A 10,836-nucleotide genomic window follows, 5' to 3' on the forward strand; every position below is an offset into this window, starting at 1 on the left:
AGGTGGCTTTATGAGTTACTTTCCCCCAACGCCAAGTTCTATCAGATGCCTACTTTCCCAATTTCACAATGCTTTCTGACAGAAATTAGAGACGCAAGAGGGAGGACATATGGGGATATATGTATATTTATAGCTGATTCACTTTGTTATAAAGCAAAAACTAACACACCATTGTAAAGCAATTATACTCCAATAAAGATGTTATAAAAAAAAAAAAAACTTGCAGAGGGAGCCTTATGGAGTTGTTAACTCACAACCCTCCCTGAACACACAGGGATGGACAGAGCACCGGATGAGAAGTCACACTCAGTTCCTCAATGAATGCACACCTCTGGCCTGAGCTTCTGTACAGGCAGCACTGGAAGGCACAACAGGATAGATCTGTTTTCCAAATTGCAGGTCTCAGCCCATCAGCAGGGAGTAAAATCAATTTGGTGAATCATGATCAGTGTTTGGTAGAGTTTGGAGGTGGGATGGAACTTATCAGAAAATACTAGAGCACATTTCACGCAGTATAGCTAAGTATCGCTCCATGAAAGCTTTATTTTGAATATATTTCTTATTTATATCTTTATGTCTGTACTGGGTCTCAACATAGAATGTGCTTCCTAAAGGGCACTGAGTTGGCCATAAAGGGTTGTGTAATGGACTGAATGTGTTTCAAAATCATATTTTGAAATCCTAACCCCCAGTGTGATGGTATTAGAAGATGGGGCCTTTGGGAGGTAACAGAGCTGTGAAGGTGGGGTCCTTACGAATGGGATTAGTGTCCTTATAAAAGGGACCCCAGAGAGCTCTCTTGCCCTCTTTCCACTGTACGACAACACAAAGAGAAGTCCGCAGTCTGCAACCTGGAAGAGGGCCCTCACCAGAACCTGACCATGCTGGCACCCTGATCTCAGATTTCCAGCCTCCAGAACTGTGAGAAATAAATTTCTGTTGCTTGCAAGCCACCCAGTCTATGTTACTTTGTTTCAGCAGCCGGAACTGACTCAGACAGCTTGGTACTTCTCAATTATTTACAGTCAGGGGACACGGAGTAGCTGAAAAAGCCACGTGCAAAGATTAAATGCGAGCTTAGCTTAGGCTAATTTCTTTTAACTAGTTTCTGTAGGATCCTACAATCCTGCCTCGGATTCATCCTAAAAACACCTAGAACATCAAAGATAATGCTTTTGGCCTCCAACTAACTCCTTACTCAACAACTGCTTTTCTCTTATCTAAATAGCAGTCTCTGGCTCCTGTTAGAATAAGAGTGCACCTCGGGATTCCAGACCACTCTAAGATCTTGGTATTCGGTGTGGCTTGGGCGGTCCCTAGGATCACACTGAAGTCTTCATCCTGTGGCTTTAAGAGCAGCCGACTATAGTTATGACCGTGGCCTGACCACATTCCAGGGAGCAAAAGCATCAGAGTAGGATGCTGTTTAGAAGAGCAAGTCCTCAGACCTGTGCACGAGTTCAGGGACCAAAATGTGTCTGCTTCCTGGAGGGCCTGGCTGGATGTGAGAGGTAAGGATCCAGCCAGCCAAGTCTAGGGTCCTCTCCAGCCATTTCAATTGCTCTGGCTGCAGTATGGACGATGGATTAGAGGATTAGAGGAGAGCCAGGGTGGACTCAGGAGCCCAGGGAGGCGATGGCTAGAATCCAGCAGAGAGATGAGAAGCTGGACTAGGACAGAATCAGCAGAAACAATGAGAAGCAGACGGATGGGGGAGCTATTAAGCAAGCAAAATCTATAGAAATGGGTGATGGGTTAGATGTGGTGGATGACAAGGACGGGGCAAGGATGGCTCCCAAGTTTCTGCCTTGTGTGAGGTAGTGGCTAGTTGTGCCCATCACAGAGCTAAGCATCCGTGCAAGAGGATGAGGTATGAAGAGAAAAAATCAGGATTCTGGTCTTGGACATGAAAAACTTGAGGTGCCTTTGAGATATCCAGGTGCAATGTCAATTATGTAATCTAGAGCTCACAGAGAGGCCTAAGTTGGAGATACAAATTTTAGATTCACTTGTGTCCTCCTTTTTTTAAACTCTTGTACCAGAACTACATTTCGAGGCACAACTGCATGAAGGAGAGAAAAGAATGTGGGCTTTAAAATCAGAAAAGCCAGAGACGGAACCTTGCCTTAGTGGCTCTGGGCCCATGAGCGTGTACCTGCCTGATTAGGTTTCCATTTCCTCCTCTATCAGCAAGGATGCTACAGCCCGCTGTCAGGAGCATGGTGGAGATGAAAGAAACAGCACTTGAGAAGTGCCCGGAACACAGCAAGTTCTCAGCACAGTGGAGCCAGAGCCATGTTTGTACTTTTTTGTATACCCCATGGCACCTGGTACTGTCCTGGCCAAGGGGTCCATCAGTATCTAGTATGTTGAACTGATCTGAAATATTCAGAATTGTCAGTAAGCCACTGTTTCCTAGACAACCACTAGCTCCCGAAATCATTCCTCCACCTGGGGTCCTACTGATGCAACACCCAAACATAAGCTATGCATGGAGCGTGTCTTACCCCTCTTCAGCCACATCTCCCAGCCTTGGGAGTAACCATCACTTGGCAGGGCCAATGACTAACCAGAGCGGTTTTGTACTGTCTGAAGTCCTACATACCCAATCCAGTCATATGAAATTGTTTTCCTGTGATCCACAAGGATGTGAGAAAAGCAAAGACTGGCTTTACTTCTCCTCTGGTATTTCTAGTGGAGCAGGCAGATGGTACCCACTCCATAGGTCCTGAAATTCACTTGGGAATACCAAGCACTTCAGGAGGCGTAGATTTTGAGCAATGGATTTAACATTTCCTGCCAATGTTGAGTGTACATCAGAATCACCTGTTGCCAGATTGCTAAACCCCATCCCCAGAGTTTCTGATTCAGCTGGCCTGGGAAACAGTATGAGAATTTGCATTTCTAACAAGTTTCTAACACGTTCTCTAACAAGTTCAAGATCATGATGGTCAAGGGGCCACACCTGAGAACCACTGTCCTGGCTTCTTCCCTGAGACCGGGCTATTGATGTTTCTAACATTTAAAGAAAAACCAGCTGAGCTTGGGAAGTTTTTACCTGGAGTGTCACAGGATGTTGTCTTGTATACTATCACTAAGGTGTCTTAATTAGGAATTACATATGTCTGGGATTTAGGTACTTTCAGACCTTATTTTAATAGGTTTGGAACATTTTGTCTTACGCTTTGTAATTTCTACTTATCTGTTCTCTGCTATTCATTTTTCAGTAAATAAAATGTGAGAACTCTTTAAATAGAGATACTACTTCATACGCATGCCAGAACCTATTCACCTAAACAAGCACTGTCTCCTTCTTCTGGAGGACCTAGTTGTCCTTCTCATGGACCTGCCATAGCCAGCCTTTAAGAACTGTCTTCACAGCTCAACCTGCTTGGCTTGAGTGACCTCAATGGTGGCTCAATTCATCTTGACAGGATGGATGGGACCTAGTCATTCATTCATTTACATGTTTACTGGGCACCTACTATACGTCAAGCACTTTCTTGAAAAACAGTGTTAACGAACCATGACCTCTGCCCTCAAGGAGCTTATAAATTGAGTGTGAATTTGAGGTGATAAAAAAATAAACAAGTAAAATACATAAATGTGTAAGTGTCCACTGTGATAGGTGAAGAAAACATCTGAAGAAGGTCCCCTTTAGGTTAGATGATCAGAGAAAGCCCCTAAGGGAGGTGATGTTTAAACTGATTAACTTAGAGAAGCTTAAAGTCCACTCTTGTCTGTGTACCCTGAGCTAAATTCACTCTTAAGCCACCCTGGGAGCTTTAAAAATATGTTTATCTGATATTTATATAAAGTAAAAAGAATAATACATTTCATACTTAGATTATTATTTCTGTTAAGAGAAAAAACATCATTCCTAGGCATATTGGTTACAAAAAGTTGGAGGTCCGGTGAATAAATACCATTTATGATGTAAAAGGAAGGACCACTATAAACTATTGAAACTAGTGTTTATCAGCCTGCCTGACATTTCTAAAATGGTCTGGAAAATAATAACATCAGAATAATTATAAAACACTCCAAGGTTTTGAAGAGTGATATCATGTAAATTCATAAATTGTTCAGTACACATTCATTAAATCCCCACCATTTCCCATGCAAAGTGCTAAGTTCCAAGAATACAAAGATAAAACATGATGCCTAACCTTTCCCACTGACAAATATTAGCTAAACACCTATCATGCACTTACCGCTTCCTCAAGCTGGTCATAGTTTTGCTTCTTTTTATTGCTACTGTTTTGTTTCCTTACTTTATCAACAAACGTCATGACCAAATGATCAAGAGATGATTATGATGGGCAAAATCCTGGATAAACCCTGGATAAACAATAAGGTCCTACTGTACAGCACAGGGAACTATACTGACTATCCTCTAATAAACCATAATGGAAAAGAATTTTTAAAAGAATATATATGTATAACTGCTGCATAGCAGAAATTAACACAACATTGTAAATCAACTATACTTAAGCAAAAACAAGAAAACCCACTACCCAGTAAGTAGAATCGATTGCATTTCTTGTGCCAGTCTATGAAGCAAAGAAACACATTTTTATGGCTAACTGTAACTTCCTCCTAAACCCCTTGCTCAGCATTACTGGATGGCAAAGTCTTAGATATCACCTTTCTCCTACAAAATAGAGGAATAGTCTACAGTCCTGTGTCTTTAGTCCTGGGATTTTAGTTCCAACACCAGGTAATTATACTTTCTAGGCCTCCAGTGCTTGCAAGCCCAACCCTTGCCTGAAGAACCTCTACTGAAAGACACACAAGCCCATTTTTAGTGGGAGCAATACTGCACACACAATGCTGTATAGTTCAATACAATACTCAATTTTATAACTGACTTTCTAAAACTCTTAGAGAAACAGGTCTCAAGAACCTGCTCACCCATTATGTCAACCCCCACAGACATACTGCACACCTATTTTTAATTCATCCCACAAACAACACAGAAGACTTTCTACAAGAAGAATACACACTTCATGGAGTTGTCCTTTTAAACAGGGGTTTGTTTTAACTTAAAATGATAATAACAAGGACTGCCAGTTGACTAGACATGTAACAACATCCTAATTACTATGTTTCAAATCTTCCCAAGAGTAACCTAATTTGGGTAGGATTCCTGTGTTTTCCTATATCATCTCCTTATACACCTCTGCTGAAGTTCGTATGCAATTGAGAATGGAATACACAAAATCAAGCCTGGTTTCCCTGCCCTCATCTTTTATACTGAAAGGGAACCTGACTGAATAAAATGCTTCATCAATGGCAGCGAATCTTGACTACACAGTACTTCAAAAATGTCATGAAGAGATTAAGTTTACCATTTATTTTAAAAAAGAAAAATACTAAATAAAACAAAAGCCTAGGTTTCCTCCCTCCCCGATTTCCCTGGCATTTAGAAGAACTGCCATAGATAAGTTCACAAATGAACAGCTGAGCTGCATAATGTACAGTTCTAACTGCGCAGCTTCTAAAAAAAAAAATAAAAGGACTCCTTCCAACCCCAGTTAATGTATTTGATATAAAGAGAACATGTTTCTGCAACAAATACATTTCAGGCTTGATGCCTTACAGAGTAACTAATGAAGGCTCCAGCCACAGGAAAAAAATGATTTTTCCAGGATATTAAATGTCTTGACTCACCATTTAAAAGAAGTACAAGTAAAATGAAAATGGAAATTAAATGTATACATATTTATGACTTCACCAATGTATGACAAGACCACCTTTGGCTTCTGGCTTTAATAACCAGGAAGAGAAGCCTGGAAAACCACCATACATTTGTACTTCTATTCAAATAGTTCTCTCTGCCCAAGCACCGGTTGGAGCAAAGTATTAATTCTGAGTTCAGGGACATACATAAGCCAAGAGAATCACGGTGAATGGATGAAAATGGACATTGTCTCCTTAATTATCTGCTTGGACAAGAAGGTATAAAAATATAAATACTAAACAATGTTAAAATGTGACAACTCGGGCTTCCCTGGTGGTGCAGCAGTTGAGAGTCCGCCTGCCGATGCAGGGGACACGGGTTCGTGCCCCGGTCCGAGAAGATCCCACATGCCATGGAGCAGCTGGGCCCGTGAGCCATAGCCGCTGAGCCTGCGCATCCGGAGCCTGTGCTCCGCAACGGGAGAGGCCACAACAGTGAGAGGCCCGCGTACCGCAAAAAAAAAAAAAAAAAAAAAGTGACAACTCATTAATTACTAGTAAACAGAAATTTTCTGTTAACCTCTATGATTTCTAGAAGTCAAAAATGCACTTTCACCATAGAACCCCTAGCAAAACCTTGAATAAGAACCTTCTTAAGAATTCCACGTTAGCCCTGGTCGCTAAACATCTGTTCGACCATGAACAAGTCAATTCACCTCTCCAAGCCTCAGCTGTCTTACCCATAAAAGGTGCGAGTTTCTGAACTAGCTAATATTTTAATTCTTTATCAGAAAGAAATCTACCTCAATCCCCAATGGCTGAATCTGTTAATAATATTTAAGACCCATTCTAATTATTTGTCATCATACTCCTAAAGGTGAAAACACTACTTTTGTGCGTATAGGACGAAGGGGTGGAAAGAGAAGAGGATTCTTAAAGGGAACAGAAACTAGGTTGGTTTTGTTAATTAGGTTCCCCCTCTGAAACCACGAGCCAGTATTAGCACCTGCTGAAATTTACCCACATATAAGAGTGGTTGGTTTCTTCATCTCAAGATATACTCTTTCAGAAAATGGCACAAGTCAATTTCTAGGAATATATATTTCAGCCAGTTACACCTTACTAACAACTAAAGGGGCAGGGGGAGGCAAGCAAAAGAGCATGACATAGATGATGTGAGTCTACTGTCTACCCGGAGAAATAAAAACTCTTCTTTATATGATGTATTCAGGAAGGAGAGACACAATGGGCACCTGCACCTGCCAGCTTCAGGAGGCATACCTCGTGTAGGTAAATTACCTTACGGGTCAGCAGATGCTGGGAATTTGCATGATAAGATGCTTTCTATGTTTTACAGCATGTGTTTTCCTTATGAGTGATTTCATTCCCTCCTTCACTCAGCAACTCTTCATTAAATACTTACTATATGCAAACCCCAAAGCCAAAAAAATAAATAAATAAATAAATAAATAAACAAAGGTATGAGTCGACTGTCTGGAATATTCAGGTGAATTTTGACATTTATTTTAGAGTAGTTCAGCCCCTGAGAATATTTCCAAATCAAAAAATAATACTAAACAATACAGATGCTAAGCTAAAGTGCACTTGGAATTTTCTTTCCCTTCATTAAGTGGTATGCGATGACGAGGAACGGGGAGTAAATTAGAATACAGGTGGAATAGGTTATTAGCTAAATCCCTTAGTTAATACAGGGTGAAAATTTCTCTTTCCCCTAGAGAAAAATGATACCACTGGATTACAAATATATTGATAAGCATTATAGAATGCTAAAACTAGAAAGAGAAAAATAATACAAACCTCTTGTTTTATATGTGGGAGACCTGAGGCTCAAAGGTGGTAGAATTTGGTCCAGGTTATACAGCCAAATATAGTGCCAGAACCAGAACCCAGGTCACCAGCAGGCATGCTTAACAGTCTCTGGTGTATTGCATGTACTGTATCCCATGATGTGTCCTCATTGCTGTCACAAGCGGAACAATGGCATAATCCACAAAAGCAAAGGACGAGACATCAGAAGCTCTGAGTTCTAGTCCCATAAACTACTAGATTAGACATGATACTATGGAAAACTCTAATCACTTGTCTAAACCTCAGTTTCCTCATCTGTTGAAATGTGAACAGTAATTCACAGTAAGACAGTACAGACCACAATAAATGCAAAAGTCTGGCCATTGTAAAAACCTTATATAAGTACAGAACTAACACTGCGTGATGATAGTAGTGGTGGTGGTGGTGGTGGTGATTTCACCACCTGAAATGGTGGTGAAACCAGGCTTCAACTCTAATTCCAGCCACTTGTTACCTTGATAAGTCATTGAACTTGTGCGCCTCACAGTCCTCCTGTGAATATGTGGTTAATAATCTTTGCCCTGCCTCCCTCAGAAATGGACAGAATTAAATGCTTTTCAGAGAGTACTAAAAAGCAATTACAAATAGCAAGGCATTGATGCAAACGTAAGGTATTATTACCAAATCCCTCTAGTCTTAATTTGGACAAAAATGTAACATGGTTTTATTATTCATTTTTTAACAGTTTTCCTCCTCAACTAAGACATCATTGTGCATTCAGTCTCAGACTTACCAGCTTTCGCATCAGTCTTCCTAAGTCTCCAAAGAACGCACCATTTCCCTCAGCTCAGAGATGTTTACTGCTTACTCAACTTCCCACTGGCATGGACTTAACTAAGAAAGGTTTTTTTCCTAGGGCCTCCTTTCGACTGGAAACGCTCTGACAAAAGCTGCCATGAACACTATTCTACTTCATCACGTTAGAGGGGTAATGAATCCAACCCTTTGGCTTTTTCTCCACTCCTAACCACTGCAGAACACTTCAGCCTTTACATAGAATGAGACAGAAGTCTGGGTGGACGCTTTTCACGGGAGGGGCAACAAGGGTTACCCAAACCCACGCTCAGTAGTATTGATGGGGAGACTGCTACTTCTTTGCAGGAGACTAACACATTCTGAGGCCCAACCGGTCCCTCAAGAGTCATTCACCTTAGGACCTAGGGCCTCTGGCAGGCTGAGAATGTCATAGAAAAATAGTAAGGGCGGGGGCCGGTATCCTGGGTCTGCAATACGCTGCCTTTAACAAGGCATCAGAGTAACTAGCATTTCCTTGCTGAGAACCCTGATTTCAGTTGATCAGAAGAAAGAATTCATCAGCCTATCCAAACAACTTCTCTGGAACAGGTTTCTATCCAACCACGCTGGGCACCAGAGACAAGTGAGCCGGGGGTGGGGGGTTGGTAAGAACTGACAACAGGCTCATCTGCATAGATGAACGATAAGCAGACATTTGTTGTCTGCTGTTTTGGTGACTCCTGGCACCGGTGTGGCAAATCAAACCCCGGCATTCTCCCTCTCCGGTGCCCCACACTCCCACCCCCCTCCCCAGCTGCTGAAGCTTCACGTTGACGGGGCTAGGGGAGAGAAGCAGGGGAAATGCAGAAGTCGGTTGCTGCATTTAGGCTGGAACCATACCGCACCTGTTCAACCCGGCTCCGGCGCCAAAAATGACCAAACACTGACTCGCAAGCCCCTCTTGAGATCCCAGGGGCGCCTAACAAGTTCTCCGCTGTTTAATACCGGGGAAGGGTGGTGGGAGATCTCTCTTTCTGCAGCCAAACTCAGCTGGCTCCCATTAAAGGGGAGGGGGCTCCTGCTTAAGTGAACCCAGAGTGACCCCCGAGTGTCACTGCGGCTCCGGGGATCCGGGTGGTGAGCGGGTGGGTGCCCGCGGGGAGCGCGCAGCCGTGGCCCGGGGGAATGAAGGTCCCGCTTCGGTAGCCACGCGCAACCCCTACACCCTACCTCCAGCACAAGGCGGACAAAGTGAAAGCGTCGAGAGACCTCCAGGATTCATCCGAGACTCAGAGCCCCCAAGCTCGAGCCCAGAAAGAGGGTCGCGGGAGGAGGGGCCGGGGACGCGCAGGAAACTTACCTCACCCGGACAGCATTCGGGCGCCTCCGGTGTCGAGACCAGTTGCGCCACAGTCTGCAAGTTATCGGGACGTTGTCGCTTCCCCCGGGCGAAAGGAGAGCAGTGCAGGCGAGGGGCGGGAGGGGCGGAGGGTTGGCGGGGCGGGGCCCGGGCCGGGGCGCAGCTCGAGGAGCGGGCAGGTGCCGGGGCCCGAGCCGCGGGGCCAAACTCGCCCCCGACGCGCCTCGGCGGGGGCGCGCGGCTGCGAGTGTGCAATGCGCGCGCGCCGCGGCGGGTGTGTGTCCCCGCTTTCCCCTTCCTTCCCCGCCGGTCCTCCGGCCAGACTGAGCCGAGAGCGGCCGCCAAAGCCCCAGCCGCTCCGAGCGGCTCCACAGCCGGGCGCGCTCTGGCCGCGGCGCGTTCCGGGTCGGGGGCTGGGGGCCAGGGGCCGAGAAGCAGGGCGCCCCCGGGCTCGGGCGCGGGTCCCGGTGCAGAGAGCGAGGCGCGGAGACCGAGCGGGCTGCGCGGCGGCGGCCGCGGCTCCGGGAGGCTGCAAGCCCCGCCCGCCGGCCGCCCAGGCTCTTCCCCTTTTCTCTCCACCCCCTCGCTCCATCCCCGCACGCCCTGCAGGGAAAGCAGACGGGTTTGTAGCAGAGGCGGCGGGAGCCTCCGCTGCAGTCGGACTGGGCGTCCGAGTCGATGCTCGGGGACAAGGCGCTCCGTCCCGCCGCCGCGTGCCTAAGACGGAGAGCGGGGCTGGGGCGGACCCCTCGATCTGGCCGGTTCCTCTAGGGCTCCAGGGCTAGCCAAGGGCTTTCCGGCGGTGCTAAAAGTCTTGTAGCCCCGGAAAACAGGGCTGTTAGGATAGGGCTCCCCGCTTCCTCAGCAACACGTGGTCGCCTGCCCTCTGGAACTCTGCTTGTGCCGAACCCGCACTTAAGCACAGGTGTCCCCTTCACCAGGAAGGGACAAGCTAGTCTGAGGACAGCAGGTGTTCCCAGGAAGTAAGACCTACCAAACAGGTAGAAGTGGGTAGGCGAGGGGTCTTGGGAGAGAGAAGGCTGGAGGGACGTTAAGCACGGATAGGTGGTGATGGGGGTTCGGGCTAAATCTTACTGACAGCACTGAGTGGGCGTGGGGCCCTGGTAATCTCACCTGACGTCAGCCTAGCTGCGGAGAGGGCACGGGCCAGGTCTAAAGGGCTCTCTTGC

General features: G+C 45.7%; 1 protein-coding gene across 3 annotated transcripts in view; it reads right to left on the bottom strand.

Annotated features, from left to right (window-relative positions):
* PIP5K1B (phosphatidylinositol-4-phosphate 5-kinase type 1 beta) overlaps positions 1 to 9,776 on the bottom strand; it is a 328,239-nt gene extending 318,463 nt beyond the window's left edge. For all 3 annotated transcript variants that reach the window (XM_060155008.1, XM_060155009.1, XM_060155006.1), the window contains exon 1: positions 9,647 to 9,776. The gene's annotated coding sequence lies outside the window, so the exon portion shown is untranslated. The remainder of the gene's footprint in view (positions 1 to 9,646) is intronic.
* Positions 9,777 to 10,836: the final 1,060 nt, after the last annotated feature.

The sequence above is a fragment of the Lagenorhynchus albirostris genome, chromosome 7 (genome assembly GCF_949774975.1).
Source record: "Lagenorhynchus albirostris chromosome 7, mLagAlb1.1, whole genome shotgun sequence".
In the NCBI taxonomy this organism is placed as follows: Eukaryota; Metazoa; Chordata; class Mammalia; order Artiodactyla; family Delphinidae; genus Lagenorhynchus; species Lagenorhynchus albirostris.